Source organism: Acanthaster planci, linkage group LG08 (genome assembly GCF_054643075.1).
Source record: "Acanthaster planci isolate LZ-2023a linkage group LG08, COTS_SCS, whole genome shotgun sequence".
Lineage (NCBI taxonomy): Eukaryota > Metazoa > Echinodermata > Asteroidea > Valvatida > Acanthasteridae > Acanthaster > Acanthaster planci.
Genome location: NC_141784.1, coordinates 20,409,009 through 20,417,383, shown reverse-complemented (window position 1 = coordinate 20,417,383; position 8,375 = coordinate 20,409,009).

The window sequence follows — 8,375 nt, the reverse complement described above, 5'->3', positions numbered from 1 at the left end:
AAAGCACGGCGAGTGAAAACAAACGTGCATGATCAAGGAGACCAACCAGGTACGATATTGCCAGATGTTGATGAAGGTCGTTGATAAAATTCGTTTTTCACCCATCTCCAGCTGATTTTCCAAAATATTACTCGAGGAAGACAAAGGTAAAATTCCAACATGAGTGTTTCATGGGGTGGTTTCAGTAAGGAATTATCTTTCGAAAAATTATCGAACGGGATAGGACGGCCCAATGTAAAATCCCCACAGGCAGACCGCAAGGGTTCCGGAAGCTCGACCTTTTACTTTCAGGCTCTATAAGTTGCAGTATTTTGACAAGCACAAGTTGAATATAATTATACCAAAAGATGAACAGGTTGACAGCTTCAGATTACCCATAAATGACAGGGTTGATAAAAAAAATCATAATTTTTTTAACTAATAAAATCTGATTCCTTTTATTTAAACCATTTTTTTTAGCAAAATTGACTTTTTAATCGATCTTTGTATAAGCTTTCCAGTAGGCTTTTGGTTCTGAAATTGAAGACATGAAACACCTCTGTGATGGCTAATGGAGCCACTGCTGACTTCTAGGGTTAAGTTTATCCTATGTCGAACTGCTTACTTCTTATCAAACACATAATTTTCAGAAATGCACATAAACTCTTCGTATGAACAAACCGTTAAGGCAGATTTCGGTGACAAAACAAAATGATTAACCCTAACTCCCTAGGGTGTGTGCAAAATCATATTAAAATTGGAGGATTCAGGAATGTTAGGGTTAAAGAACAGTGTCTTTGCTGCTTCAATTGGGAACAAGCTCTTGTTATTGCTAACACATGGCACACCTTATGTAATATTTTGATAATCATTACTGAATAAGTACACATCTTTGGTGTTGCAACAATGCGACGGCATGACGCGACAATGCGCCGCTGACGGCGGAAGTGGCTACAGACCCGAGGAAGAATGCCCCAAATGCGCCGCGTAATTGGCAGAAATGGAATTCCATAGCAACTAGGTACCAACCACACCTGGGTCAGTCCGAATTACCGTTGGGACCGTCCTAGTTGCGACGGTGCTATAGTGGAGAAATCCCAACGATGGCGGCGTCCGAAACCGGCTTTCCAGTGCTATAGCTTCGTCCCTTCTCACACTCAACTCTCATGCAATGTTAGCAGTCCTACTTCCACTGTCTTCGTTATTCACCCGATCTTATTACAAACTGATGTTAATAAACAAGGCTCTTAAAAAAAATGCAAATACTCGAAACTTGGAAGTAATACATTATCATTGTTATATGACATGGGCGCCAGGCTCATAAGTGAGTCACAAGTCTGTAACACGTTGAATGAGTGTTTTTCCTTGAATAAAACAAACTTTATTCAGGCAGGCAATCAAATAACCTTTCAAAATTGATATTTTCAAACAGGGATCAGGATGAAAAGAGAGAGAGACAGAGGCAGAGATAAACTACCGGCCAGGATTCGAACCGTACACCATCCTTTTCCATCCTCACCCCATACACTGTACGCAAGTCAGCTCAACCAAACTCTCTGTTCTTTTTTCTTCTTTTGTGCCAATGGCCCAACATAATGACGCTGAACCTGTTGAGTATTTTAGGTGCCTAATACAATGTATTGTCGGCATGCTTCTTATAGTAGCATTTTGCTTTAAGTCTAGTTTATTGCGATGGGCAATAGGTAAGCTCAAATACAGCCAAAAAATTGTCAGGCCGACAGAATTCAAGAGTGATTCTGGCTGGTGGAGTTCGGCAGCTGAGACTGGCAGGATAACGCAGTGTACCCCGTCAAACTACCCCCAAACTCCCTTCACTTCGGACACCAGTGAACCTTATCAAGCGACAAAGTACTCTTAGTACAAGTACTGTTTAAAAAGTAGGAGATGTGCATGTACGAAACGGGAAAACCTTCCACAATAACAGCAAAATGATCAGTTTTGTATCGCAGCATAATTACAGACCATTGTGATCACACGTGATGCTTGCGATTTTCCAGGGTGCTACATTAGAATAAAACGGCACGAAACCCGTAATAGACGAAACACATTCTTCCACCGGCAAACCTCCCGTACAAGTTCAGTACGGAGTTTATAGCAGAAAAATAATGTCCAACTGATCACCATTAAAATTCCTATCCTCGAGCTTACAATTCGACGAAACGCTCACTGTCGTTCTATTTTGCGTCGCCACAAATTTTGTACCTTGTTTTACGCTTTGCCCTAAAAGATTGAGACTTCAGGGGAGTGTCAGACACTGCACGCTTGTTGTCATGCTCAGTTCTTACGCAACGCTGGCAGCCCTGGCATGCGCAAATCGTCACGGCTACATAACAGCTAGGCACCGCAGGCTTACGTGAAGCATCAAAAGATTACCACCGTCGATGATGAAATCCATGCACGCTGCAAACCCGTCTGGCGAATTATGCTTTATCCAGACGTTTTCTAGCCAGAAAAAAAACCCCGCTACATCAGCCAATGAATGACGCAAAAAAAAAATCATTTATACGCACAGCCTTGCCAGATTACCCGAATCGTCGTCTGAAGTAATCCTTTCGAGAAATCATTTATTTTCGATGTGCGTCGTCGTTGGACGGCCACCGCGAAAGAATAATCGAATTCGTGGGGTGCAGCTGCACCGACAGCCGCATCAATCTTTGCCGACCGGCGCGCTCCGTACCGGCACCCGTTGTTTGATCAGGTGCAATTAGAATCTCATCGGAAATTCAATAACACAAGAGGGCTACTCCATCAGCGTTAAAAGATAAGGATCACTAGACTTCCGTCTTCAAGCCAGTGGGCGGAGAGAAAAAGGAGGGGGCGGGATTTTAACGAATCAACTAATTTTTGTGGTGAGAGGGCTGAATGGGACTGCGAAATCATTCCCAAAATGTATGAAAATAATCCACAAAAAAGTGTCAAATGGCTGTTTTGAAAGGAGCTGAAAAAATAAACAAAATATGTGTCACCTTGACGAGTACAATTTCGGAAACCATCGAGACATAGTTTAAACGCACAGTGCTAATTAGAAGACTCCGGAAGCGAACTATTATGAAACGTGGGCATGGGTTGGAGGTTTAATTAACTTTCGAGTTGATTGGTCAGATTTCCCAGCTCCCGTAGATGAGATACTCGAAAATAAATGAACCTGTACAGATGCATTACCCGACGAGATCAACGCAGCGTCACTAATGCTGTTATGTCGGGACCGATTTCAAAAGAGCCAGGTACTTCTTCCACATTATTATGGTGAGTCTTACAGTATTTTACCCTGACGTCTCGCTGATGTCAGAAGCTGAGTGGAAACAATGCTATTTTCAAATTTATTACACGCTGTGTTGACCCCCCCTCGAAAAAGAGGAAAATGCCACGTCAGGTTTGAATCACGGTTGTTCACGCGATCAAAACAGTGTCCGTTAAATTACACTTGATCCACACAGAGAATAAAGCTCGATGCAGGAACTCTACGGAGTTGAAATAAAATGCTACTTTAATCAAGGCCAACAACATCGGAGATCCTGACTTGTTTATAACGTCTATTCAAAGATGTTGTTAGGCGTCCTTCAGCCGTCAGGTTTATAAAACTGTTCGGATATTAGGCATGTTATCGTTGTGAACAAGAAACAAGAAGACAGTGGCAAAACCACGCAAACTCAGAAAACTTATTGGAATTAAATAGACAGAGAATGTCACAGTTTCCTGCGCACAAGCCAACTCATGTTTACGATTCGTGGAGGACTGGAATAGGTAAATCAGGCAGAATGATGCAAGAAAGAGCCTCCAAGACACCTGAGACGTCGGACGTACTGACATAAACCGTGACAAATAGCCTACCAACGCTAGAAATTCACCCAGTACAGTTTGTCAGTCTCGCAAGGAAAAAAACAGATGTATCATTATGAAAATACTTGCAGATTTAGTCCGTGGGACGCGGACAGTATTGCCCCGCGTACAGAGACGACCAAAAACGGATCGATACCGACCGAAGCCCGGGCGCATTTATGTGGTAAATCTGCGCTGGTGCGAATCGATCGGGACTCGTCAACTGAGTGGATTATAAACTTTTTCTAGGGGTATGTGACCGAAGTGCGGGATGCCCCACCCCACGCGTTTCCCCCTCCGATTTCGGGCATGGGCGGCAACCTTGGCCACGAAGGAGGGGGGTGCCTTCATCGTGTTCATTGATAAGTTTTGCCTTTTATTTAGAGGTCACTGAAAACGAAATCTCCCACCCTACTCAATGCAGTGTTAATGTAGACCTCACTATTGATAGAATAATACGAAGCTGTATCAGAAACATGTTTGAAAAAATTCCCTTTCATCCTTGAGCTAACTCGTACGAGCTATGATAGCAGATCTCGCAATTATGTTCAAATTCATGTTCGTAAGTCATTAGTTAGCTGAAGGGGAGAACATGACATTTTTCCGGTCAAATCTCAGAAAAGCTTCGTAGAAACGTAGATATTTGATTCGGTGTCTGCATAACCTTTCTCCCATCTTACGTTCATTGGGACTGCGTCAAACCACAGCATTCATTGTATAACTTTGTACGGGCCCAAATTTCTCCACAGAAATACTTCACCTTTCTCGATCTATCGCCTTTAACTGTTTGTAGAATGATACAATTAACCTCTTTAAAACCAAGCAAATCTATACATGTACTTGGGGGTAATACTTGAAAGTAGATGAACTGGTGAACTGAACTGAAGATGAACACAGAGTTATTGTGCATAATGGTAATTCACTCGCTCCAGCACGTCTAGTGGCAATGAACAGCCGCTTTCTTCTTGCCTCACTGCGCATCAAACTCGGCAGGATTTAAGTAGGGCTTAGGTAATGTGACTTTTAATGAAATTCTTGTAATTATTCCTTTGTGTCCCATTTCACCTGATTTTCAATTTTAATTGCGCCATATTAAGAGCAGTTTGCTGCCTTTTATGGTTTCTTTGCATGTGCAAATGGGTATATATCTACTTCTGTACTAAAGTTTGACAAATGTTGGATAGTTTGCTGTCGTTATTTTTTTCCTGCTTCGGGGTGTCGTTGTTTCAGTTCATGACGTAAGGCCAGTGAGCAACGTTTTCTCACAAAATGTCACATGTTGTTGCGTCGTCAGTGACGAAATTGTCTCTGACAAGACAGTTACCATGGTTCCAACTTCAATTAGTATGTAACAGTCTCTGGCCTACTAGCATAGGAGGAAACACCGTATCTTCGAACACAAATCCCACACAAACATCTATTAATTTAAGTATATTTACCCAAATTTCTGGACGAGATTCCAATTGGTTTTTATCCATGTAGCCTTTTCCATGTTGTTAAATTATATAACAAGGTAAAGTATCCTTATATTACTTCAAAATCCTATAAATATTAATTTATAAAGGATTTTTAAGCAGATGAACCTGTAGTCAGTTCCTGCAAAGTTCACGGTAAAACTTCGATGGCTGCTAAACCCACTTTGAAATTTCTGTACCCATTTAAGGTTGCTATTATTTTCAGCAATAAACAACCAAACAATTACGAGTCATTACGCAGTAGCATTTGTCATGTTTCCAGCTCTTGTGTCAGTTTTGTAGCAGTTAACGCCAGTGGGCTTCCAGGAGTTGTTGTGGGTGTTAATTCATTTCAGAAAACAAACAAACAAACAAACAAACAAATAAAAAATCTCGGAGGAGAGGGAGGCTAAATCCCTCAAGCAACCCCCCCCTTGCGCCACTGATTCAAGCTATCTTGTCAGAAACACGGTTTTTCTCCTCAGAATGACGGATTTTATTCTGTCATTCCGTCAAACCATGCTAAGTGTTTACGACAAGATTTTGTTTCCGGGGAGGTGTCTAGTACGTTATGACCATCAGGAATTTCGAGATCACCAGGCACCTACAACCACAAATACAATCTTCGCCCTGTTAAGCAATTACCAACCGTCGATGTTAGATCTAACAGCGCCCGGGGTTTGCTTTCAAATCTCCAATCTCTTTCAATCTGCCACTCTGTTCCCCGTAACGCCGCCATATCCCTGGAACATTCATAAAATTGACTTTAACGACCGCAACTGACTGCATTAAAAATACTTTAAACATTTACAAAATCCAAGCACCAGACACTGTCTGGTACAAATAGCAAGCAGGGATTAGTAGTTACTAAACTAACTGCCGAAATAATATTCTAATTAAGGTTAAGTAGAAGCATACGAATTACGGAAGCCCGTAGTTGCCAGCGAGCACCCATTGACAAAAATGAAGTACACATTTCGATGGACTATGAAGAAGACAGTGAGAAACAAAGAGAGTCAAATTTGGCCACTCACTTGTCATTCATATCAAATTTTGGGAATTTGGGTCAAGTGGGCGAATTCTTATTGGAGTGTAAACCAACGCCAAAAGTAAGTCGTATTACCAGGGAAGTACCACGTGTGCTTATGCACGCAGGCTACCAGTACCCAGTACCAGTACCCAAGTCACGTTGACAGCGTTTTTCTCGTACGGCATATTAATATAATTACACATCATGCATGATATCAATATCTGTAATCGTTATAATTGTTAGTATCTTTTACCCGTGGCGGCCGCCACAGGCAAACATGAATGGGCTAGAGCCAAGAGTATTTATAAAAACCATCCAGAAAGTATATACACGTAAGCTTAAGAACACGTGGCTTTTTCACAAGACCACTTCAAACCAAAAAGCCGGTGGTGAAATATTACAACGATAATGATAGAAGCACAATGACGACGACACGGTGACGACCGATGATGACGACGGAGCGACGAGGACATTTCCAGTTATTGCCGTGAGAAACACATCGAATAGGCACCATCACTCCCTGCATGAGATCTTGGTGAGCGCAGATGTAGCATTAAGCACGCTGCAGTGTTGCATTATTGGGCTGCATTCGAGTCCACCGAGTTCGCACTGTTTACTCTCTGTTTTCATTCCATCATTACCATGAATCGATTACCACACACTCTGAGGAGAATCTTGCCCCGGACTTGACTCTAATCAGTTGATTCACAGTAGACTCGAGTCAGCAACTTCAGAAAAAAAAAGATCACGATTTTCTGCTTACTGCCAGCGACACTCGGGAAAAACAGCTTTAACAATTGCCACATTTTACAATACATTTCAATGCGAGATTTTGTTCTAACCGTAAAACCTTTCGGTGCCAGAAACTGACCTTTGTCATTTTTTGGAAAATCTGAAGATATTAGTCTTGATCGTGATGGAGCTTTATTGTCTACGAATCTTGAATTGACAGCTGGCCGGATTTTCTCAAATGAAACGGTTTCTCGCGAGTGAATGTATGTCATAACACACGTTTAAAATTTTATCACATAATATATATAATTATATAAAGGATTTTTTTAAAGGATATATAATTTTATAAAGGATTTTTAAGCAGATGAACCTGTAGTCAGTTCCTGCAAAGTTCACGGTAAAACTTCGATGGCTGCTAAACCCACTTTGAAATTTCTGTACCCATTTAAGGTTGCTATTATTTTCAGCAATAAACAACCAAACAATTACGAGTCATTACGCAGTAGCATTTGTCATGTTTCCAGCTCTTGTGTCAGCTTTGTAGCAGTTCACGGCTTCACGCCAGTGGGCTTCCAGGGGTAGTTGTGGGGGTTAATTTATTTTAGAAAACAAACAAACAAATAAACAATCTTGGAGGGGAGGGAGGCTAAATACCTGAAGCAACCCCCCCCCCCGGGCGCCACTGATTCGAGCTATCTTGTCAGAAACAAAGTTTTTCTCCTCAGAATGACGGATTTTATTCCGTAATTCTGTCAAACCATGCTAAGTGTTTACGACAAGATTTTGTTTCCGGGGAGGTGTCTACGTTATGACCATCAGGAATTTCGAGATCATCAGGAACCTACAACCACAAATACAATCTTCGCCCTGTTAAGCAATTACCAACCGTCGATGTTAGATCTAACAGCGCCCGGGGTTTGCTTTCAAATCTCCAATCTCTTCCAATCTGCCACTCTGTTCCCCGTAACGCCGCCATATCCCTGGAACATTCATAAAATTGACTTTAACGACCGCAACTGACTGCAATAAAATACTTTAAACATTTACAAAATCCAAGCACCAGACACTGTCTGGTACAAATAGCAAGCAGGGATTAGTAGTTACTAAACTAACTGCCGAAATAATATTCTAATTAAGGTTAAGTAGAAGCATACGAATTACGGAAGCCCGTAGTTGCCAGCGAGCACCCATTGACAAAAAATGAAGTACACATTTCGATGGACTATGAAGAAGACAGTGAGAAACAAAGAGAGTCAAATTTGGCCACTCACTTGTCATTCATATCAAATTTTGGGAATTTGGGTCAAGTGGGCGAATTCTTATTGGAGTGTAAACCAACG